This window comes from Mirounga angustirostris, unplaced genomic scaffold, assembly GCF_029215605.1.
Source record: "Mirounga angustirostris isolate CCGP_5_RB_7025 unplaced genomic scaffold, mMirAng1.0.hap1 SCAF_4, whole genome shotgun sequence".
Taxonomy (NCBI): Eukaryota; Metazoa; Chordata; class Mammalia; order Carnivora; family Phocidae; genus Mirounga; species Mirounga angustirostris.
The window spans coordinates 114,689,261-114,715,727 of record NW_026991712.1 but is presented as its reverse complement, the minus strand read 5'-3'; the positions used below and the strand labels follow the sequence as shown (position 1 = coordinate 114,715,727).

At 36.3% G+C, this 26,467-nt stretch overlaps 1 protein-coding gene across 5 annotated transcripts in view; it reads right to left on the bottom strand.

The window, feature by feature from the left end:
- The window catches only part of ZNF644 (zinc finger protein 644), a 211,132-nt gene extending 186,338 nt beyond the window's left edge, over window positions 1-24,794 (bottom strand). Inside the window, exons 1-2 of one of the 5 annotated variants that reach the window (XM_064588843.1) lie at window positions 24,501-24,794; window positions 23,114-23,708 (exon numbers count right to left, since the gene is read on the bottom strand). The gene's annotated coding sequence lies outside the window, so the exon portion shown is untranslated. The other 4 variants (XM_064588842.1, XM_064588846.1, XM_064588844.1 and 1 more) reach the window with 4 other exon arrangements.
- Between the last annotated feature and the right edge of the window lie 1,673 nt (window positions 24,795-26,467).

Below are 26,467 nucleotides of genomic sequence, written 5' to 3'. Positions count from 1 at the left end.
GCTGAAAGGTAAAATAACTGAAATAAAAAATTCAACTGAAGGGGGTGATTAGAGGTGGCAAAGAATTAGTGAGCTTGAAATATGGCAATAACACTGTCCAGAAAACAAAGTAAAATGAAGAAAAATTAACAGTCTCAGAGACCAGTAGGACAGTATCAGGCAGTCCAACATAAATATCACCCAATTCAACACTGATGTACAAGATGCAACAGAAGAATAAAAAAGGTTCAAAATAATGTTTGTTGAAGAAATAACAACCAAAAACATCTCAGATAATAGAAAACAGTAATTTACAGATCCAAGAATCTCAATAAACCCAAGTAGGATAAACATAAAGAAACATTTCTACACACATATCATAGTCAGGCTGTTAAAGGCTGTAGAGAAAACCTTGAGTGGCCACAGAAAAATGGCTACGTATAGGAAATGACAGTACAAGTAATGGCTGACATCAGAAAAAATAGGACAAGGGCGCCTGGGTGGCTCGGTCGTTAAGCGTCTGCCTTCGGCTCAGGTCATGATCTCGGGGTCCTGGGATCAAGCCCCACATCGGGCTCCCTGCTCCGCGGGAAGCCTGCTTCTCCCTCTCCCACTCCCCCTGCTTGTGTTCCCTCTCTCGCTGTATCTCTCTCTGTCAAATAAATAAAATCTTTAAAAAAAAAAAAAAGAAAAAAGAAAAAATGGGACATGCTAGAGCAATACCTTCTATATCCAGTGATACTATCCTTCAAAATGAAGGTGAATAAAAAAAGATATTTTCAGATAAAAATGAGATTTGTGTCTAGCAGACTGTAAAACAGAATTAAAAAAAAAAAAAGATGGGGGAAGGAGAGAATAAAAATACTTAATCCAAAAAGACAGCAAGAAAGGTGAGAAAAAGAACATAACAGAATAAATAGAAAGCACATTAGACTCTACATTTGAGCCCCAAGACATTAATAATTACATGAAATCCAAATAAACTTTACAATTAAATGATGAAGTGTTAGATCAGATTGAAATAAAAACAATGATATGGTGTGGATACACGAAACAATTCTGAAACAAAAAGGCACAGAAAAACTTAAAAGTTGGGGGGAGAAAATGAATCACCCAAACACTAACTATAAGGCCCGTGTAGCCATATTGTTATTAGTTAAGGTAGACCGCAAAGCAAAGGGCATTACCAAAGACAACGAGAAATGATGATGATAAAATGTTCAACTCATCAGAAACATTAAACAATTCTAAATTTGCAAAAATGGGCAGCAACACAAGAAAGACAAATCCATAATAACGGAAGATTTTAACACATCTCTAACTGAACCAACATGTTGCAATTAATTGTGGGGGGATGTAGAAGTTTTAAACAACATGCTTAACCAACTGACTTGACACATATAAATACTATACCTAAAAACCTGCAGAACACAATTCTTTCCAAAAATACACAAAATATTTATAAAATCTGGCCAATAAATATCTAAAAAGGTACAATCACATTTGGAATCAGGTAAATGGGAAATAAAACCACTACACATCCACAAAAATTGCTAAAATTAAAAATTAACAATACAAAATGTTGGTGAAGATGAAGTACAAAAGTGTTGATGAGATTATAAATTGATACAAAACACTTTGGGAAAAAAAGTTTTTAATATCTTCTTAAATTAAACATAAATACACTCTAAAACTAAGCTATTAAACTCCTATTTACTAAATATAAATGTGTGCATGTGTGCGCACTAGGAGACATGTGCAAGGAAATAAACAGCAGCCTTATTTATGAAAGCCTAAAACGTAGAAATAATCCAAATTTCCATCCGTAACAATGAATAAATTGTGGGTTATTCATATAACGTACCGTACTGTACAAGCACACCTCAGAGATAGTGTGGGTTCAGTTCCAGACTGCCACAATAAAGCAAAATTGTAATAAAGCAAGTCAAATGAATTTTTTGGTTTCCCAGTGCATGTAAAAGTTGTTTACACTATACTATAGTATATTAAGTGTGCAATAGCAGTATGTCTTTTAAAAGTACACACTTTAGTTTCAAAATATTTTATTGCTAAAAAATGCTAACCATTTTCTGGATTATCAGCAAGTCATGGTCTTGCCTCAATGTTTATGGCTGCTAACTAATCAGGGTGGTGATTCATGAAGATTAGAGTGGTTGTAGCAATTTCTTAAAATAAGACCACAATGAAGTTTGGCACATGTATTGACTCTTCCTTTCACTAATGATTTCTCTGTAGCATGTGATGCTGTTTGGTAACATTTTACCCAGAGCAGAACTTCTTTCAAAATTAGAGCCTAATCCTCTCAAACCCTGCTGCTGCTTTATCAACTAAGGATGTATGTAATATGTATACCCTTTGTTGTCATTTCAACAGTCTTCACAGCATCATCACCAGGAGTAGATTCCATCTGAAGAAAGCACTTTCTTCGCTCTTCCCTATGAAGCAACTCTTCCATCGGTTCAAGCTTTATCATGAGATTGCAGCCATTCAGTCACATCTTCAAGCTCCACTTCTAGTTCTAGTTCTCTTGCTATTTCCACCACATCTGCAGTTACTGCCTCCACTGAAGTCCTGAACCCCTCCGAGTCACCTCTGAGGGTTGAATTCAACTTCTTCCGAATTCCTGTTTGTGTTTTTATTTTGACCGCTTCCCGTGAATTATGAATGTTCTTAATGGCATCTAGAATGGTAAATCCAGGTTTTCAATTTACTTGGTCCAGATCTATCAGAGGAGACACTATCTATGGCAGCTACAGTCTTAAAAAAATGTACTTCTTAAATAGACTTGAAAGTTGAATTTACTCCTTGATCCATGGGCTGCAGAATGGATGTTGGGTTAGCAGGCATGAAAACAACATTCACCTCACTGTACATCTTTGTCAGAGCTCTTGATCAAGTACATTGTCAGTGGGCAGTAATATTTACAAGGGAATCTTTTTACCCAAGCAGTAGATCTGAACAGTAGGCTTAAAATAGTCAGTGAACCATGTTATAAAAAGATACGCTATCAACCAGCCTTTGTTATTCCATTCATAGGGCACAGGCAGAGTAGATTTAGTGCAATTCTTAAGGGCCCTAAGATTTTTACAATGGTAAATGTGCACTGGCTTCAACTTAAAATCACCAACTGCATTAGCCCCCAACAAGAGTCACCTGCCCTTTGAAGCTAGGCACTGGCTTTTCCTAACTAGGATAGTCTTAGATGGCATCTTCTTCCAATATAAGCCTGCTTTGTCTACATTGAAAATCTGTTGTTTAGTGTAGCCACCTTTGTTAATTATTTTAGCTAGATATCTTCTGAAGAACCTGCTGCAGCTTCTACATCATCACTGGCTGCTTCATCTTGCCCTTTTATGTTCTAAAGGTTTCTTTCCTTAAACCTTGTAAACCAAAACTCTGCTAGCTTCAAACAGTTCTTCTGCAGCCTTCTCACCTCTCTTAGCCTTACAGAATTGAAGAGAGTTAGGGCCTACTGCTCTGCCTTAGGCTCTGGCTTAAGGGAATGTTGTGGCTGGTCTGATCTTTTATCCAGGCCACTAACATTTTCTCCACATCAGCAATTAGGCTGTTTAACTTTCTCGTCATTCATGTGTTCACTGATGTAGCACTTTTCCTTCAAGAACTTTTCCTTTGCATTCACACTTTGACTAACTGGTCCAAGAGGCCTAGCTTTTGGCCTTATCTCAGCCTTTGACTTGCCTTCCTTACTAAGCTTAATCATTTCTAGCTTCTGATTTAAAGTGAGAGACATGCAACTCTTCCTTTCACTTAAAAACTTAGAAGCCATTATAGGGTTATTAAATGGCCTAATTTCAATATTGTGTCTCAGGGAATAGGGAGGCCCGAGTCAAAAGAGAGAGACAGGGGAACAGCCAGTCAGTGGAGCAGAACATTTATTAAGTTTGCCATCTTATAATTGCCAAAACAATTATAATAATAGCATCAGCAATCATTGATCACAGATCACCATCAGAAATATAATTAAAAAGTTTGAAATGTTGCAAGAATTACCAAAATGTGATAAAAAAGACATGAAGTGAGCAAATGCTGTTGGAAAAATGGCACCAATAGACTTGCTAGATACAGGGTTGCCACAAACCTTAAATTTGTAAACAAAAAACAAAAAACCACCATTCGCAAAGCTCAACAAAGTGAAGTGCAATACAATGAGGTATGCCTGCACAGCCATGAAACTGAATGAACTATAGTTACATGCAAAAATAGATATGAATCTCACAAACAATGCTGGAAAAGCCAAGATCCATTTATATACATTTCATTAACAGGAAAAAATATATAGTTCAAAAAGTGGTAAAAATATAAAAATACAAAACAAAAACCATAAAGGTTAGACGGTAGTCTCTCAAGGACAGAGGGAGAGGTTTGACTGGAAGGGAAAAGAATGGAGGAACTGGCAATGTTTTAATTCTTGACTAGGGGTTGGTTAAGCAGGTACACACTTTTGAATTCTGAAGTTGTACATTTTTTTTACCATGCATTGAGTATTTTTTCCACATTAAAAACATTTCAAAATTAAAAATATAGACATTTAAGGTTTTAAACTTTCCCCCTAAGCACTGGCATTACCTACCCTACAGTATTTGTTTTTATTTTAATTAAAATTATATAAACGCATATTTTAAGAATGAAATAAAGCTTGTTATGAAAATCAGCACTACCCACCACCTCTTCTCTAACCATCCCTCCCCCACCCAATTTCTAAACAATTTGGTTATACTGGTTTTTCATTTTGGATTTAATTGCCTCCTACATAAGAAAATGAATTAACTCTCTAGTATTCGTGCTATATTTTCTATAACCTCCTCAAAGCCCTACATAAGGATGGCTGACTTTTTCACTAAAGTGTTAAAACAATTCAATGGAGAAAAATAGGTCTTTTCAACAACTGGTGCTGGAGCAACTGAATATAAAGAGAGAAAAAAAAGAATACCAACTTAAATCTCACACTCTATACCAATATTAATTTTAAGTGGACTATAGATTTAAATGTTAAAATGTAAAACTATTAATCCTGTAGAAGATAGAAAAAAAAATCATCAGGATCTAGACCTAGAAAAAGAATTCTTTGAATTAACACCAAAAGCATGATCCATAAAAAAAAATTGATAAACAGGACTTCATCAAATCAAAAATCTTTTATTTACTCTGTGAAAGATCCTGTTAAGAGGATTAAAAAACAAGTGACAGAGTTGGAGACGTTTGCAAACTACATAACAAGACTCTAAAATAGAACTCTCAAAACTCAACAGTAAGACACAGCAAAAATATCAAAATAAGGACATCTGAAAAACATCATCTCCATTAAATTGACAAGAACAATGGCAAAAAAAAAAAAAAAAGAGTCAACATTTTCCAAACGAGAAATTAACCAAAGTCTTGCTGCAAGACTTTCTTATTCAAGAAAGATGGCTAAATCTTGATTAAGACCAGCAAATTTTGTGGCATTTTATTTTGCCCTATTCCCATCCTCCCACTCCAGCTCTATGGTAGCTTTGAAACTCAACAGTCCACAAACCTGGTGAAAACTAATAGCCCGGCAGCTATACTTGGGGGGGGGGGGGGCAGAAGATGATGAGATCACCTCTACTACATTCCCAGAGGACTGTCATTATTTGACATGTTTGGTGGTTTCTTGGAAGACCCCACTCCTAAAGTTACCTTAATTTGACCTCGGAGCTCACCCAATGCAGAAAGAGAACAAAACAAAACTTTTCCCCAAGGGTGTTTGTCAAAAAACTATCAGAGGCCACTTTTTTATATTGCAGCTGACCAAGGCAGTGGATAAGACAAACAACAGGCTAACCAAAAGAGCTGAAAAAGAAAAACTGGGTGCTAAGAAAAGCTGCAATATATTCCTGAGAATCTAGATGGTCACATGTAAGCATAGGGATGTGCATATGCTCAGGAAAGGCCTGAGAAGACCCTAAGCACTCACCTCTGGCTAACCAGAGGCTCTGCACAAGCAGGAAGTGTAAGGCAAAATTATAAAATTCCTTTCTGAATGTTGAGACTGGGAGATTTCAGGCATTTAAGGACATCTCTGTTGAATTATTAGACCACTAAGCTAACTGAATAGAAACTTCAGGGGCCACCCATGATAAAGAATACAGATTTTACAGGGGCGCCTGGGTGGCTCAGTCAGTTAAGCGTCTGCCTTCGGCTCAGGTCATGATCCCAGGGTCCTGGGATCGAGCCCCGCATCGGGCTCCCTGCTCCACAGGAAGTCTGCTTCTCCCTCTCCCACTCCCCCTGCTTGTGTCCCCTCTCTCGCTGTGTCTCTCTCTGTCAAATAAATAAAATCTTAAAAAAAAAAAAAAAATACAGATTTTACAGAATTCGTTTAAAAAAACTCTTTATTAGTTTAATAAACAACAAATAGTAACAACAAGCACTGGGAAGGGGAGAATCTGATTATCAAAGCTGCCACATTATTTAAAATGAAGTTTTCAACAAAAAAATGATAAAACTTCTAACTATATGAGAAAGAATGGCTCATACACATGGGAAAACAAACAAAAAGCAGTCAACAGAAACTGTCCAAGGAAACACAGACATTAGACTTACTAGGCAATATTCATAAATCACTTACTTTAAACATGTTCAAAGAACTAAAGGAACTTTGTCAAACGAACTAAAGGAAAGTATGAGATGGATGTCCCACAAACAGAAAACATAGAGAAAGAAATCATGAAAAAGAATGAAACAGAAATGGCGCTGAAAACTAAAAAAATTTAAATAAAATTAAAAATTCACTAGAAGTTTTCAGCAGCAGATATGAGCAGGCAGAAGGAAGAAATCAGTGGATGTGAAGATCGAGATTATCTACTCCAAAAACAGAAAGAAAAACAAATGAAGGAAAAAAAAAAAAAAGAGGAATCTAAGATACCTGAAGGACATCATTAAACATGCCAACATACACATAATGGGAGTCCCAGAAAGAGAGGAGGGGAAAGGGCAGAAACAATATCTGAATAAATAATCACTGAAAATTCCCCTAAATTTAATGAAAAATATTACCCTAACACCCAAAAAGCTCAAGGAACTCAAAAAACAGAGAATCCTGAAAGAAGCCAATAGATAAGTGACTTGTCACGTATCGAGATCCTCCATAAAATTAATAATTTCTCATCAGAAACCATGGAAGCCAAAAGGCAATAGGAAGACATATTCAAAGTACTGAACAAGTAATACTGTCAACCAAGAATTCTTTACTTTTCAAAAATGAAAGTTAAGACATTCACAGATAACCAAAAACTGACAGAACTGGTTGCCAGAAGACCTGCTATACAAGAGATACTAAAGGCTGAAATGAAAGGACACTAGGCAGTAACTTGAATCCACCTGAAGAATAAAGAGCACAAAAAAGGTAACTAGATAGGTAAATATAAAAGACAGTATAATTTTTAATTTTGTAACTTTTTTCTTCTATCATTTAAAAGACATATAGAGGTAACTTACATGACAATAATAGCACAAAGGAAGGAGAAGGAATGGAGCTATACAGGAGCAAAATTTTTGTATATTTTTGAAATTGATATTAATCTGAACTAGACTGAAGTAAGTTATTAACTGCAATTCCCAGGACAACCACAATGAAAAAAATATATAGTGAAAAAAAGGAACAATGGATTTTAATGGTACTAGAAAATAATCTATTTAGTACAAAGGAAGGCAACAGTTGAGGAATAAAGGAACAACAGAAAAAAATCTTAAGACACAGAAAACAACAAAATAGCAGACATAAATCCTCCCTTATCAGTAACTACATTAAATGCAAATTAATTGGTCATTCCAATCAAAATCCAGTGACTGACAGAATGGGCAAAAAACCACAATCCAATTAGATGTTATCTAAAAGAGATACACTGTAGGTTCAAAGACACTTTAGATTCAAATAAGCTGAAAGTAAAAGGATGGAAAAAGATATACCAAGCAATCTGTAACCAAAAGAGAGCTGGAGTAGCCATACTCTTATCAGACACAACAGACATTAAGGAAAAAAAGTGTTGAGACAAAGAAGGACATTTTATAATAATAAAAGGATCAATTCATCAAAAATTATAGATCAACTATAAACATATATACTCCTAACAATAAAGACTCAAAATATATGAAACAGAAACATATAAAGTTGAAAGGAAAAATAAACAGATAAAAACAAATAAAAATAGTTGGAGACTTATATACCTCATTTTCAATAATGGATAGAACCAGACAGAAAAACGCAAGGAAACGGAAGACTTTAACGCTATAAACTAACTAGACTTGACATTCATCTACAGAATACTCCACTCAAAACAGCAGAACACTTTCTTCTCAAGTGTACATGGAACATTCTCCAATACAGACCATATATTGGGCTATAATACAAGTTTCAAAAATTTTAAGGAAATAAAATCATACAAAGTATGTTCTCCACACACAAGGGAATCAAACTAGAAAGCAGTTACAGAAGAAATATGGGAAATTAATATGTGGGAATTAAGCAACTAAATAACCAATAGATCAAAGAAATCACACAGGGAAATTATAAAATATGTTAAAACAAAAGCACAAGTACGCCAAAATTTAAATGATGAAGTGAAAGCAATGTTTAAAGGGAAATTTATAGCTATATATTCCTACATTAAAAAAAATCTCAATTCAATAACCTAACCTTTGACCTTAAAAAAACAAAAAAAGAAAAAACTAAACCCAAAACAGGCAGATGGAGAAAATAATAAAGATTACAGCTTAAATGAATGAAACTGAGAACAGAAAATACAGAATAATCAATGAAATCAAAAGTTGGTTCCTTGAAAGTATCAATGAAATTTACAAACCTTCAGAAGGCTGGCCAAGAAAAAACGACAAATTATTACAATCAAGAATGATAAAAGGATCATTACTACTGGCGTTATAATAAGAAATAAAAAGGATTATATGGGAACACCAGGAACAAATGCATAGCAACAAATTAAATAACCTAGACAAAATGGACAAATTTCTAGGAAAAAACTACTGAAACTGAATCAAGAAGAGGCAGAAAATCTAAATAGACCTATACTAAATTAAAGAGATTAAATAATGAATAAACTTACCAAAAATAAAACAGGATTAGATGGATTCTCTGGTGCAATCTACCTTTAAACCAAATGTTTAAAGAATTGACACCAATGCTTCTCAAACCTTCCCCAAAACAGAACAGGAAGGAACATTTCCTAATTCATTTTATGAAGTCATTATTTTACCTTCATACCAAAACCAAGACATCACAGGAAAAGAAAACTATAGATAAATGTCCCTTTTGAATAAAATCACAAAAATCCCCTCTATTTCACGTGTGCTCGCATACAAGTGTTTCTAAAGACATACCATCTAGATCCTCTTTTCTTCTTGTCCCAATCTGAACTGATCATTCTTCAGACCTGCTGCACAGCCCACCCTTCTTGGATTTCCCTCACCATTTTAGTTATGTGTTCTCTTTACTTCTCTCCTATACTAAATTCTATTTCCTGGAGAATTCCTCTTTTTTACTTAACCCATCATTTTCATAAAGTCCATGTCCTCTAGTAACTTCCTGAGATACAGTGCAATGGAAGGAAATATTCTAACAACCTCTTATGTTTCATAATTTTAGCCTATTCCCACACTTGATAGCTTGAATTAGTAGTTTGGAAATACCTTTCCTTCAAGAGTTTTGAAGGCATTATTCCATTAACAATTCCTTTCCACTGTTACTGATTCCTAATCTCTTTTATATGCTTCATATGGGAAAGCTTTTGGGATCTTCCTTTTATTTCTGGTGTCTGAAATTTCATCATGACGTACTTTGATGTGTTGTTTTTCGATCACTACGCTGAGCATTCTGTAAGGCGTTTCAATGTGAAAACCCAAGTTTTTTGTTCAATTATATTAATTTCCTCCACACATCTTCTCCCATCCTGTAATTCTTTTTTTTTTTTTAAAGATTTTTTATTTATTTATTTGAGACAGAGAGAATGAGAGGGAGGAGGGTCAGAGGGAGAAGCAGACTCCCTGCCAAGCAGGGAGCCCGATGCGGGACTCGATCCAGGGACTCCAGGATCATGACGTGAGCCGAAGGCAGTCGCTTAACCAACTGAGCCACCCAGGCGCCCTCCCATCCTGTAATTCTTATCTTTCATTTGTTGAACTCACCAAATATGATCTTCTAATTTCCTTATCTTCTACTTTACATCACTTTTTGTCCTGCTTTCTGGAAGATTTCAACTTTATCTTCCAACCGTCTGCAAGAATTTAATATTCTAAACTTCTAACTCTTCTATTAAGTATCTCATATTCTATATTTCCAATCCTATTATTTCACATTCTAAAGGTCTAAGAGCTTTTGTTTTCTGAGGGTTGCCTTTTTACTTTTTCTAGCAAGCATCCTTTCTTGTTTCAAAGATACAATTATCTTACTTCCAAACATATTTCAGTAACGTTTTAAGTTTGGGGTTTTTTGGGGTTTTTTTGCGGGGGGACTGCTGTTTCTATCTCTGCTTTCATACTGGGGTTATCCTCAAATGTTTAATGATCCTTATTGTCATATCTTAAAATGAAACATATAAAAGCTATCTGGAAATCCTGTGTTAATGGGTAGGTGTCATTGCAAGATGATCAATCTGGGCCCATCTGGGCCATTTCCCTGGGTAGATCCACATCTGTTGTTATCTGTTGGTCTTTTTTCCTGATCGTTAGTTTGCTATAACAGGATTAATCTTCCAATCTCACATCTGGGGTTATGAGCCTGACCCCCAGTATTCTCAGAACTAATAGAGAAAAAGAGGCTGGGGATGATTCCTGGTTCAACATACAGATTGCTGTGTAATTCTGTTTTTTTAGTATGACACCCTAACCCAAGCTGTGTGTGGAGTTCTCAAATACAGAAATCCTCCATTTGAATATCAGAGAAGAAACCTGAAGGTAGGAAACCCTTTCCTAGTACCACAAGTGTTGCTTACTTGTTATTATACACTTTTGGGCAATTCTTTCAAAGTACATGAAGCCACCAATTTCTGAAGCATCCCAGAGTATACAGTACCAATTCTAGGCCTCCCCTACTAAGAGCAGAAAATTCAGTTTTCTCAGATCTACAAAATTAGTTACCACTTGCTGCTTTCAAGCTTCCAAAGTTTTACTTCTGTGATCAACTTTCCAGTTTTCTTTGTCCTTGACACCCAATGCCTTTTTAAGAAAACCACTATTATAGGGGCGCCAGGGTGGCTCAGTTGGTTAAGCGACTGCCTTCAGCTCAGGTCATGATCTCAGGGTCCTGGGATTGAGCCCCGCATCGGGCTCCCTGCTCAGCGGGAAGCCTGCTTCTCCCTCTGACCCTCCCCCTGCTTGTGTTCCCTCTCTCGCTGTCTCTCTCCGTCAATTAAATAAATAAATAAAATCTTTAAAAAAATTATTAAAAAAAAAGAAAACCACTATTATAATTCTATTAGGAATTTGAGAGCAAAGTAGTTTTTTAACTCATGATGTTTAAATGAATATTAATCTCATTTGTTTTTTGTGTCATGTGCTCATTGTCGTTAACCTCTAATCAGTATTAAATTTAAGCTTAAATCCCAGGAGTACACAGAGTTTTCATCATCCAAGTAGTTATAATCATTTGGCTTTAACATCTAGTTTTATTACTTTAGTCAAAAAACATTGGACTATACAATTCAATTTCTCTAATTTAAAACTTCAAATTCTCTTTGAAGCCCAAGACACAATTTTTTAAAAATTCACAGGAATTTGAAAAGAATGTCTATTCTCTATTTGGAACAAAGTTTGACATACATCTAGTAAGTAAAACATACTGCTACTCAAATCTTTATAGCCTTAATTTTTGTTTATTTGTTCTATTAAATTCTGAGAGATAAAGTTGATATTACTAATTTCTCTAAAAAAAGGCTACTTACTCTACACTTCTCATTTCAATGCTGTTTATCACACAAAAGTTCAAGCCTGATAGTGTTTAGTTCTTTTTATTAATTAAAAAATGCCTTTTTTCATCCATTTTACCCTAGAAAGGTTTTCTCCTTTGCTTGAATTGATGAACTTGTAAGTTTTCGTATTTTTGCCATTCCTTTATTTTTAAGATTTCTGTTATTATGTCTTAGATAAAACTCAAAACCACACACCAAGAATTTTTAATTCAGTATGTAAAGGTGGGGAGTGAGGAGGACCAACTCCCGTTACATGAAGAAAAAGCTATTGGAAGGGTTTAAGGTAACCAAACTTGACAGGAAGTTGGTGAATAAGTTTTGGAAAATAATATGAACCAGGAGAAAGTTAGACAAGGAATATCATACTAAAGGACACCTACGTAGGATGCCATTTGTATCACTCTAAATGGCACTGCCATCATTAAGGCATTCACTGACCTAGCATAAGATTTTTGGTTCCATCACAGCAACTGGAAATTATCTCCATCTCCTCCACCTCTTTCCTGTATGAACTTTTTGGTAGGATCAATGTGTATGGAATAGTCAATTTTGTTTCCTAGTCCCCATCCCTCTCAAACTGCGGCCTCTCCTCATGCACATGGTGATTTTTCGTTGTTTTTCAGCTTGTATAGACCGAAGGAGAACAAAGAGGTGGGGGTGGATCCATTTCCAAGAAGTTTACAGGCAAAAAGGGAAGAAGAAAAGAGGTCCAGGGGAGGGCTTTCAGGGAAGCTTCCTATTCCCATACCAATAGTTCATCATGATAATCAGAGAGTAAACCGTTCTGCTGTCATCCCTTCTCACCCATACTATTTATACCAAAATGCCAAACTTCAGAGGATGGATGAAATCTCTATTTCCAGTGACAGTAGGGAACAGCCTATTTTCTTTTGCTTTAACTGACATTTCAACAGGTAACTTGGACACAGTCAAATGTACCTCCCTATTTTATCATGTTGCCAGAAACCTAACTTCTTTACTAACTGAAGTTAACCCTATATTAACTGTGAGAATGATTAAAATGTAAACTTGTTAAAGTAAGACTAACATACTATCTTAAGTTCCTAGACTCTATTAACTCCCAAATTCTGTTCTATTTACTAACTCTAAAAAGGGCAGAAAACAATTTTTAATTGTATTACTTGTATAATTTTTTCATAGTTTTTAAATTCTTCTGTTTTAAGGGGCGCCTGGGTGGTGCAGTCTGTTAAGCATCCAACTCTTGGTTTGGGATCAGGTCGTGATCTCAGGGTCGTGGGAATGAGACCCACATCAGGCTCTGTGCTCATTGCACAGTCTGCTCTTAGCTGCCCCTCCCCACAGCGAGTGCTCTCTCTCTCTTTCTCTAATAAATAACTCTTTTTAAAAACTTCTTCAGTTTTAAGAATAATCTTACTCACTTTAAGACATGGTACACATTCAAGAACTCTTAAAAACTCCAGTAAAGACAAACAACTTACATCTTAAATTTCAAAAAATACTTCTGTTCCAAGGGAACTATAGGAATCTTTTCCCCCAATAAAAGCAGTTTGTTCTCAACTATCCTAAATTTTAAAATAAGCATTTATTTGAAAACAAATTTAAACACTGAAAGTCCAGACTAATTTTTATTATCTGTTTTCCCACCAGCTCCTATACCAATTAGAATGTCTCTTAAACCATGGCTACAATGTACTATTATAACTCAAAATACAACATTACAATTACAAACAAGCTCTTCTTATTATTCATCTCAAGCATTTTTTTTTAGTTCAAAGTACTAGCATTTCAGAAAATACCACTATAGCATAACTTTCTTGAGTTTTACTTAGTTTTCCAATCAAACTTAAAAGCTCATCAGTTTTTTATAGAACAAAGCAGATGTATCCCAATTAGTGTTAGTAACTTATTTGCAAATTGTGTGTCCAAGTAAATTTATTTTCAATAGCTAGAGATAACAAGACTGTTCCATTCTAATTTTAACTTTGCATGACAAACAGGAGCCACACACTTCACCTGCCTGATTTTAAAACTACCGATCCTTACTCCCTCCCTCCCACCAAGATAATAACCTCTAACTTCCTCACTTCAATCTTTCTCTCAGTCATGTTATATGTGGCTGCTAATCTTTTTTATTTTTCTTCATTTATTTCTGTTCAGTGGACTTTAGTTGAATCCCTTATTTCTAATTTCTAATCCAAATTTCTTTAGATTCCTCCAGCTCAGGCCACAATCTTATCAAATTTATTTTTCATTACATTCATTTAAAATAGATTCTACTTTGAGTAAGGAAAATGCTTGCATTCCACAATTCCCATCTCTGTGCTTTTTAACATACCTTTCTCCCTAGTTGATACTCCCTTCCCTCCCCACTAATCTATTCATACTTCTTCAAAACCTAGATTATAAAAATATTTTTGCCAAGAAGCTTAATTAATTAGTCCAATCTTACTGGATACCACTCATTTTATTTTGTGTCAACTCAGTAATTCAAATATTTCATTATTAAGTACTCCTCAAGTTGTGTCTTAGCTCATGAGCTCTTTAGAGGAGGAACCATATCCTTTGCTCTATTATTTCAGCATTCTTACCCCCAGTGAGATACTACATGAATTCTATATAACTAACCCAATGAAAACAAGCAAAGGTTGGAGAAAATACAACCATACAATAAGGTTTTTCTGCATACAAAAAAATCCAATCTCCCAAAACTAAATTCAAATATAATAGCCATTTTTGTCAAAACAACACAAAAACATAGAACATACCCTTAAATGTGTTTTTTCTACCCAGAGAAGTCAGCTCTTAAGGCTGTTCATTAGTAACATTTGAACTGTTTTGTTTGTGGTTTTCTAAATCTTACCCAAAAGGTATTATATAAAATTAGTATTTTGTAGATAATAACCGTATGTTTTCAAGGTCTAATCTAACCAATTTTGCTTTAGCCTTCTATACTTCACAAATACAAAACCTATGTAAGTTGATAGATGAGGTTTTATTTCTTCAAGACAACTATTAAAATTCTTAGAGAAGAGTGTATTAAGCAAAGTTATTATACATTTTAAAAAACCAAAACTTTAAATATTTTCATTCATAAATTCAAAAGTATTCATAATCCAACGTTAACAAGAAAGGTATTTTCTTTTCTTTTTTTTTTTTTTAAGATTTTATTTATTTGCCAGAGAGAGAGAGAGAGAAAGAGAAGCAGGCTCCCCACTGAGCAAGGAGCCCAATGCGGGACTCGATCCCAGGACCCTGGGATCATGACCTGAGCGGAAGGCAGATGCTTAACCATCTAAGCTAAATGTCCACTTCTGCACAATTTATAAAACATATCTATTCCTCAAAACTAGGCATACTAGAATGTAAAGATACATATTTTCATTGTTATATACTTTTTACAACTTTATTATAATACATATTTCAGAAATAAAAATCCTTCTCCCAAAGCACCAATTGTTATACTAGTAAACAGGGCTTCCGCTGCTCAGTATTTATGAAACACGATGTTGTAACCATTAATTCCATTTGAAAAATAAAATTGATTCAAGCGCTAGAAGTAAAATCATGATCACTAACTCCATTTCAGTTCTCATTTAGTAAAGTGTACCTACCTCATGGATTTTAACCATTCAAATTTTTGTGTAACTGTCCTTAAGGTAACATTTTAGTTCTTTACACATAAATGTCAAAATCTTTCAGGTTGAGAATGGATACTGAGCTGTAAACAGAAATATACCAATTTATTCTTATCCCTACAATCACAATCAGAAATACTCAAACGCCTTATTAAGTAACCTGCGATGCTTGAAAGCTAACTCACATAATGCTTAGAAGCTACTATTAAAGAGGTTCCAAAAGGCCTCTATATAAGGAGGCAATCCAAGACCTCCTCTACCTCTTGGCTATATGCCTAGAAAATACTGTAATGAAAGCAAGCCAGATAACTATGTTATCTCTAGAAACAATTCAAATCTCTGCATTCTAAACAAATTTTCTCATTATAAAACTTCTAAAGGGTCAATATTAATGAAAACTAAGAAACACCTCTCTGATTTTGGCATAAACCACACTGGGGGGGAAAAAAAAAGGAAGAGCCATGGAACCAACTACTTACCATCTCATTACCTCCAAATTCACTTAATGCCAAACAAGGATAGAAAAGAAAAAGATTCAAGCCATCAATTCTCAGTACCCTTGGAAAGGAGGACAAATATGCCATAAACAAGTTCAAAAATAAGCCGAACTTATTCATGGTGATAGAGATCAAAATAGTGGTTACTTCTGGAGGGGGAATTAATAGGAAGGGGCACAAAGCACCTTTCTCAGTGTTCTGTATTTTGATCTGAGTAGAAGTTATGTGTACCTATATGTAAAATTTCACTGAGCTGTATTCATAAGATTTGTGCACTTCACTGTATGTAAGTTATATCTAAATAAAATATATAGGGGCGCCTGGGTGGCTCAGTTGGTTAAGCATCTGACTCTTGATTTCAGCCCAGATCATGATCTTGTGGTCGTGAGACTGAGCCCCATGTTGGGCTCCACACTCAGCACAGAGTCTGCTTGAGATTCTCAACCTCTCCCTCTGCTCCTCCCCTCCTGCTCTCTCTCAAATAACTAAATACATCTTTAAAAATAGCACCTGGGTGGCTCAGTCGTTAAGCATCTGCCTTCGGCTCAGGTCATGATCCCAGGGTCCTGGGATCGAGGCCTGCATCAGGCTCCCTGCTCCATGGGAAGCCTGCTTCTCCCTCTCCTACTCCCCCTGCTTGTGTTCCCTCTCTGACTGTGTCTCTGTCAAATAAATAAATAAATAAGATCTATTAAGATAAATAAATAGGGGCACCTGGATGGCTCTGTCGTTAAGCGTCTGCCTTCGGCTCAGGTCATGATCCCAGGGTCCTGGGATCGAGCCCCGCATCCGGCTCCCTGCTCCGCGGGAAGCCTGCTTCTCCTTCTCCCACTCCCCCTGCTTGTGTTCCTGCTTTCGCTATCTCTCTCTCTCTCTGTCAAATAAATAAATAAAATCTTTAAAAAAAAAAAAAAAGATAAATAAATAAAATTTAAAAATAAAAATAAATAAACCATTTAAAAATAACTTACCAATAATGGTCAAATCTAAAACCTTTTCTCAAATCTCATCCGTTTTGATCATTCTCCATCATATTACTAATCTCCATCATATTGCTAATCACAGAACACCAATATACCCTAAGCACAAGGAGACCTATGAGGCTTTGTTAGTATTCTTCCGGCATTTTTCTTGTTCTGCCTCATATTAATTCACTTAAATATTAATTCAATATTTATCAAATGCTCATGTACAAGACATGGATTAAGCACCCTCTAACATATATTTCTCACATACACATCCCCCATACAAAACAAATTCCCTAGATTCAAGCCACTCTATTATGTGATTTCAAATTATATCTCCTATTTTAATTCCCATCACTTTACAGATTTGTTCTCCAGCATACTCTTTTCTTAGCTATTCTTTAAGGCTCAGTTCAATTTCTACTTTATCCTTTCTCCATACTTGTATAGAATTTACTATCTATAGCTGCACTGTCCAATATGAAAGCCATGTCACTACTAGGTACTTGAGGTTTAGCTAATCTGAACTGAGATGTGCTTTAAGTGTGGAACACACACTTTTGATTTTGAAGACTTGGCATGGGGGGAAAAAAAGAATGTAAAATATCTCAATTGTATTTACATATTGAAAGAATGTTTTGAATATATTGCATTAAATAAACACATTAATAAAATTAATTTTACCTATTTTTTATTTTTTAACAAAGCTATAGAAAATTTTAAATCACATTTGTGGCTCAACATATTTCTATTGGGCAGTGCTGCCCTATACAATCTATAAAAGCCCCACAAATTATTTTTTAATACATGCCATCCACCCAATGATAGTGTAAGAATTCAATTATTTTCTCCCTTTTATAGTGATTATTACATTAGGAATTACAGATAATAACTAAAGAGAATTAAGTGCCTATTTAATTTTAATATCATTTAAAAATATTTCTAACAAGGAAGCTTATGGCATTTCAAAGTATAAAAATATTTAAAAAGTTATTTAAAAAGTTGTTCTCTGATGGCTATAAATTGAAAATGTCATCTACATTTTATGTATATCCAATTTTGAGTTAAATGTCTCATCAGATAGTATTATTAAACCTGTAGCTTTTCTAATACCAGAAAGTATTAGTTCTGATTAACCTACATTATTTTTCTTCTTGGTCACTCAGTAAAGGAAAAGGCAGCTTCCACTTTGACCAATATCACTGTACCAATATCTAGTAGCCAAGACAAAGAGCCTTTATATGGTGGTATGAATAAACAATGTGGGCAATAAGACACCGCCTGAAATAAGGGTAGGGAGAAAAATGCTTTTATAATGTTGTTTTATAAGTAGGAAATAAAACTTACAAATTGTAATAATTAGGTTAAAATATAGATAGAAAGGAGAGGAAGGCAGAATAGAAAGAACTTTTCTATAGAATCAAGATATGCCTATGTTCAAACTTGGCTGCTGTACCATTTACTATCTATGTGACCAGAGTCTGAGTTTGTTTCCTTGCATAAAAAATGGGAATATATATATCAAGCACTATTATAAGGAATACACAGTAGATATTTAATTAATGTCAGTCTCATATCCTTTTCCTTTAATACTAATGACTACATAATGGTGATAAGATTATGGGTGACTTTTCCCCCATTCATTTTCCAAACTGCTGAAACTATTTTTAAGCATATATGAAACTTCTAATTTTTCATACTCACACCCATCTGCACGTGAACTTAAAATTATTTACTAGCTTCCTTTTACAATTTTTTTTAAAAAGCTTAAAATTTGTGTTGGGGATGGGAGAAGTAGGTGGTAAAAGAAAACTTAAAGAGAGAAGTAAGTTTAAGACTATATCAGCACAGACAAATACAAAACAAAGTATAGAGAGGAAAACAGCAAAAGGAAATGCTGTTTGAGGAAATTCCCCTGACTCAGACTAAGCAGTGAAAAAATAACATGCCTCTCCTCAATCTAGCTGCTGCTGAAGCTACTCTTCTCTCCTATCTGGGGTTTATATGTATATTCTGTACAAATATACACAGCCACTCACCCTCTTCTCTCTCCTAATGACCACCATCCTCTTCGTCAAAAATTTAAAGGAGAGTAAAGAAATTCAGGATGTTTTAAAAAAGATAAACCAACACACTGGTTGGGAAATAACTTCACTAAAATGTACTCATTCCCAAGTGCATTTATTCATCAGCTGACCAGTAACAAAAGGGAATGTGTTCCTGAAATACTGAACCTGATTAATAGCTTTTGCTGCTAGAACTGGAGAAGGCAAACTTTGTTGCCTGCCTCTGACTTCCTAACAACCTTACCTTTGTAGACATGGGTCTAAAAAAGGAACAACAGCAAAAATATACAATTCCAAATCACTTGCAGGTGAAAATTCCAAGTTACTATAAAAAAAAAATATTAAACAATAGTAACAGTAATAACTATTATTATAAAAGATAACATTTGTGTACCCATTGTGTACCAGAAAGCTAAGGACTTTACATGAATTGTGCAATGTAAATCTTAAGCTTCTATGAAGATATTACTGTTAAATCCTCTTGCTTAGTGCTCACACAGCTAGATTTTTTTTAAGTACTTTCTATGCCCAATGTAGAGTGGAGCCTGAACTCACAACCCCGACTCAAGAGTCACATGCTCCACCGACTGAGCCAGCCAGGCACCCCCACACAGCTAGATTTTAACCTCATCAGTTTTACTTCAAGGCTTACACTTTTAAACCTTATCTCATCCTGCCTCTTTATTCATAATTGCAAATGCAACTATGATTTCCTGTGTGTGTGTGTGTGTGTGTGTTTGTGTACGTATACACATTTATGTGTGTGTGTATGTATGTATTATTCAGTAAATCAACAGTAAGCAGCAGGCAATTAATTCCCACTTTGGCAAGGTTTAACCCACCTTCACAAACCATTCAACGGTTGGCAACCACTCCCTCCCCAATAAATGGTGTTTTGAAAATAATAGTTACATTTAACTTCTTCCTCAAGAAACTGATGAAAAAGATTTGCATTAAGCTTTCCAGTAAAAGGATAAACACCATGGAAGAAAGCATAAAAATGTTAATCTTTTATAAAAGTTAGATAAATAACTGATATAATATAGATATATATGCTTTGTGAACTGTAAAGTACTTTAATCCTAACACTTTATTAGGATTTTATTTTAAATTATCCATTTGGCTTCCAAATATTTAAATTTCTGGACTTCGTACAAAAAGTCTTTTAAAAACTTTTAAAAGCTATATATTCAACTTCAGTGAATGATACACATACTAAAAGGCTTAATATCTAAAAATCGTATTTATCACTCTAACCAACTTCAACTGTACCACAATCTAGACTAACAGAATTAAATTGCAAGGAACAAATTACTCATCTATACTTTTTACAAAGTTACTTACAAGATCACAGTTCCTAGAATCCCAAAAGAAATGGGAAGGCTATAGTTTGCAAACAGAAGGGGTAAAGCAAAAATTAGTAGAGGGAGAGTATAAAGGAAATATCTTAGAAACACTCATCTTAATCCAGCCTCACTTTCCTCCATTCGGGAGAAGTGTGCTCTGCTGCTTCTATCCTGGCATGCTTCTTTTCTTCCCCCCGAAATCCTCTGCTTTTCTCCTCCTGGAAAGTCATCCACAGGACTTTTTGTTTTCCTTGCTAACATCTCTCAATTGTCAAAGGATGTCCTACCTTGAACTTAAAAGGACAAAAACATAGTAACTCCTCATAATACGTAAGAGTTCCTAGTATATTCAGAGAATAGTAACTCCACAATTCAGATTTGGCAGCTCTTAGAAAAAATTTAACAATAGAGCAACTAAGACCCTAGAGATGAGAAAATACCTTTTTCATGGAGACCCCCATCTTCCTAAAGAAAAACTATGAATTGAATTTGCTGTTCTACCTTCTAGGTCTCCAGTGATCTTTTTATTTGTTTTTAAGAGAAGAATAGAAATACTTCATCCAACCAGCAGGGTGAGCTAGTGCTAGAATCAGATTGATTATTGTCGATTTTCTGAAAATTCAAAGATGTAAATGGTTTGTAATATTAAAAGCAACGATTTCCCTCTAATAAACCCAAATTAAAAGACAGTACTTCTAGAACTGCTTTAGTCATTGCTACATCTCATAACTTTGTAAATATTTACAAATTCCATCTACAAAATAGTCTGTATAGGGATTAGTGATAATAAATGTAAAAAGTTAGCTCATCTGAATACCTATCCAAAATATCATAGTAGCTATCCCTTATTCTCATGTTTTATTGTATAAGGCTATCAATTAAAAAGTTAAAAGCACTTTTTAAAAAAAAAAAAGACTGTCTGAAAAGCAATCATGAGAAAAGTATTCCTACAAGAATAAGATCCACTCTTTTCCTTTGGAATCACACCCTGAGAAGAATCGAAATAAGTAACCCTAACTCTTAACAGTGTATCTCCGACAAACCTTATCTTTTCTATCAATTTCTCTAAACTGCAGGTATCCCCACCACTTCTAGTGAGTGTCCTTGACTCTTTTCTCCTCCTGCTACCCAATAGTCTCAACTCAACCACATTTCAAAAACTCTCCCTCTTACAACTTGAATAACAAATTAAAACTGCAAAATGTTTAAGGTTTGCAGGTAACAGACTCACTTTGTAATTAAAAATCATCTGAGAGTAATCCTAATTATCATAAGACTAAAATGTAAGTAAATCCACTCGCACAGTGTTGAAAATTAATAGTTTATGAACTTTCTTAAAAATTCAATAATTTAAACGCACTTTAAATAACCCATAAAAGCTTTAAAACCTCAATACAATTTAACAAGTTTTTGTTATATTTGATATCCAAAGAAGTTAAAGAACTGTGGGGTCCTACCATAAATGATTTTGCTACTTGCTGAATTTCCTAACAGATCTTACAGATCTACTATTCAGTGGTCGTAGTAATCTTAACAAGTTGTTTTTAAAAGGGCCAATCTAAGTGGCATGTCCATTTACCAAAAAAAAAAAAAAAAAAACTATTACAAAATGAAGGCACTGTATCATTGTTTTTGGCATCTCATTTCTTATGTAATAACTGGTAGTAATGACAGTTATTTCAAACTTACCAAGAAGTTCATCGAGCTGTTTCTTTAAATTTTGGGGGGTCAAGACTGCTTTTTGAAAAACTCCAAATTCAAAAACATTGCTCCAAAATTACTTGAAATGTCTGTATTTTGTATCTGGAATTATTTCACTGGAAGTCACTTTAAAAACTACATCGCCATATCATGTTAAATAACAGTTTTTAACTTACTGTCACAGAAGTTCTCATTAAAATAATAGTATCTAACAGATACTTTCAAACATACTCTCGTTTTATTTTTTAACCATTATTAGTTACAGAGAGTCACCTTCTCCTCCCAGCAATGTGACCAATGAAAAGAGCAATGGGGTAGAAGTTGAAAAGACAATTTTCCATTATGCACTAACATAATCATATCTGGCCCTAAATATATCATAAAACAGTGGGTATAACTAGCTGTTCCCTGAGATTCCTTCCACTCTACCACTGCATGACTCAGTAATACATTTTGCCAATGTTAATGTATCTTCCATTCATTAATACAGTAAGATTGTTCTCTATTAGAAGAATTTAGCTAAAAGGGGGAAAATATATATCTGAAAGAAGCAAGGAAAATGAAAGTTTTAAGTTACATTAAAAAACTCAAATTTTAATTTGAACAGAGATCTAAAGTTAACGATCTAAATGTGTTTATCCCTTCAATCACATTATTTACTCTGTTAGTATGACCTGGCCAAAACAAAACATTAGTTGTTTCCAAGTTCTGTACTTCAAATGTTAATACAGTATACAAACTATGATGTAGCCATAAGTGCAGTATAATGTTATATTAGAGTTCTAAAATTTACACTGCCATGATTTTAACAGCAATATACTTATCACTGCACCAACAGTGGTCAAGCCTTCATGTTTCACCCATTAAAATGTCTAAATTTTAACTTCCTCATAAAAACTAATTTTTTCTCACCAAAGCTACCAAGGCAGGATTACTGCCATCAAGTTCCCTGGATACTTACACACGACACTGTAGGCAAAGAGCAGGTTTCCTTTGAGTAACTTGAGTTGTCTATTTTTTGACATGCTTTCCTTCTTGGACCAAAGAAATGTAACTAAACTACTGCAGAGAAGCAATATACTATTAAGGCAAACCTAATCTATCATCCAGATGCAACAAGACTGGCATTAGTCGGAACTGGCCAGAAGAGATGATGGTGTTTTGGTATTTCTGTTGTAATTATTGACTTGTATACAAAACAGGATCATCATTTAGGCCCTCATTGTGTTTACCCCCTTGTTGAGTACTTCTTAATGACCACACAAAATCTGAAGTCTAAACATAAAAGTTTTATAACAACTAAATTTATGTCAGTATTACTCAGACAGTTCAAGAAAAGTTTTCCACTAATGTTGCTAAACCATGGATGGATCCCAACACGAGAGTCGTCTGTGGAAGTCTCGTAACAAGAAACCTTTAGCTCCACCACCTAAGTTTCCAATCACTGAGAAGGGTCTGGGACAACTCATCTTCAGGTTCACGGGAGAAGTGGAGCACACCTGCTTTCCTCTGGCAGAGATTAAGCTCCCAGGGACACAAAGGCCAGGGAATCAGACCTGGAGAAGCAAAAAGCTTTAGCTGAACACCCACCAAGCCCCTGGCAACCCAAACACTTTGGGCCATTTACCTCTTGCCGTTACTTCCCAGGCACCTAGCGGCATAAGATCTTGCAGAACAGGGGGAGGGGACGGCTCTGCGGTCCTGGTCCCCCGTTAGGGGAGGGGTGTGTACAGTTAATGCCAGAGCTGGCGCTTCTGGCCAAAACCGAGCAGCTCCGGAGAGGGGTTGGTGACTGCTCTCGGACCGCCCCGTTACTCAGTGCGTTGCAATGGCGACCGCCAGGCTCCCCAAGCCGCCTGATCTCGGCCCCTTCCCCCTACTGCTCACTGGCTGCTCGGCTGCATGTGACTAAACAAAACCCCCAAGTCTAGTGCCCAGCTCAGCCCCTTTGTGTCCGCTACCGGATCCTCCGACGCCGCCGTGGAAAGGTCCCCCCCCCCCCCCATTCTCCGCCGAGTCCCGCCCCGCGGCGGCGGCCGCCGCTCACCTCAGGCTCCGCCGCCCCCCGCGGCCGCTGCGGCCGCCGCCTCCCCGAACCCGGGACCCGGGCTCCTTGTGTAGCACCAACTCCGCCTCCTCGGCCGCCGCCGCCATCTTAGCCTGTGCGGCAAAACGCGTCCTTTTGGATGGTTGGGACCCAGCCTAGGGCGTAGCTCCCCGGGCCCGAGCGCCGAAGGTCGGGTCCCCCAAGTTCTTCCGCCACCCTCAGTCCCGCCGCCGCCACAGCCCAGAGGTCCGAAACCCACTCGAGTCCCGGAGAATCCGACCAAATAACCCCTGAAACTCACAGTTTGGTGCCGTGTGCGTCAAACCGGGGCGACGTTGGGAGCGCGCGGCGTCCCCGCGTCACACGCCGCTCTGTACGCTACTCGGCTCCAACGGCCCCCCTCCGCTCCCCGCTTTTCGCCTCCGGCCCCGGTTCCCACGGCGCAGGCGCGCTGCTTTCCCGCCTCTACCGAGCTGCGGGCCGCGGGGGCGGCCAGCGAGGAGCTCTTGGGCGGCTTTGCTCTGATGGAGCGCCTGGGCCAATTAGGCAAACGGGGGCAGCAGAAACAGTGCACCACTGTTCTCGGGTGCCAGAAACCAAACAAGGTCACCTCCCCCAGCGCTGACCTAATCACTCTCAAGGAGGTTCCCGCCCCAAAGTAGGCACGCTCCAAATATGGTGGTGCCCAAACTCTGCAAGACCCAAGCACTTAGGCAAGCCTAGGCCCTTTAAGGTGGAACAGGCCCATATTTGATTTCCATAACCACTAGCGTGCCAGAATTCCTTTTCTTTTCCTACTGTTGATGAAAACAGCTAAGGAACTCAAGATTGCCAGTCACAACTGTAATGGCAGAGGAGGGTTTGGATCGTAAGGGAACCAACTGTTGGGAGATGCTTGATGGCCAGGCAAAGCATCAAATGTGGCAACTTGATTAGCAGACCAGCCTACCCTAAAAGGTGCCCAGGGTTTGGCCCAATTTGATTCTTTCAAATTTCAAGTGCAGGGAGGATATTTTCTCCCTGCGTTACTCAATATGCCAGGAGTCTCCAAATTAAGGTTGTATAAGAAGCACTTGAGATACCGGTTAACACTTCAAGGAATCGGTAGGTCCCAAGAGAGTTCTGGAAAGCTTCCTTTTTAACAAGCATCCACCCCAAGATTCTGAGGGCAGAGTTTCACACACTACACTTTGAGAAACACTGACTTGGAGCTGTTCTCTTTGCTTTTGAACTGAGCAAACGAGAAGTTGCTAATGTCTGACAACCAAAAGTTCCCAAGGAATCTGCAAGTCCTGTCTTAATAAACTCTTCAGCTTTTCTGAATCTCTGTTTTCAATTTAAAAGGAAAAAAAAAGTTTCATTATTTTAGCAACTATCATAAACTGTGCTCCTCCAAACCCTCAAGATGTTATTGATATTCAGAGAAATACAGTATAATTGCACTTACCTGACAAGAATGAGGAACATTCTCTTTCCTGTACTATAGTGACTATCAACAGCAGCACAAATAGATCCCCAAAAACAGATATTTACACTTGCTGCATTAGTTGATAATAATAGCTAACACTTTTTTTAAAAAATAGCTAACACTTTTGAGCGCTTACTAGGTACCAAATATTGTTCTAACTCAATGAATTTCATTACAACCTAATAAGGCAAAGGGAGGTTAGGTAATTTTCTCAAAGTCACACAGCTCTTTAGACTCTTTAAAATGTGAATTTTCCTTCCTTATTTACACAAATGGGTAAGTAATAAAATATAAACGTGTATATTTTTTCAGCCAATTGAGGGGGATCCCTTTGGGTCATCTCATCTGCAGAATCATTAAAATTGGACCATCTCCATTTACTACTGGACTTACAATTAATAAAAATACTTTGTACTATGAAAATTCTCCCAACATTGGATCACTACAAAAGCAGTTACCAAAACAACAAAAAATAAACAAAAAAAACCCAACCTCTGTTGTGAGTGTACACTACTGACTGGCTGATGTGCAGACAGATCCTACTATAAGCAAATAGAACCACTTAGAACTCGACCATGATCCGGAACTTGTCTTACTAATGAAGCTGTTTGTTTATACTAGAATCCAGCAACTAAAATGTGGTACTATACATATAGGAGTACAAGTAATAGTAGTAATTATATAGTAAAAGTAGAAATAGTTGATGAAACTATAAACAAAATAGATGTCAAAAAACTTGGTAAGGGTAGAAAGCTTGAAAAGGGTAATACAAAAAGAAAAAAAAAAATGTAGGCAACTAG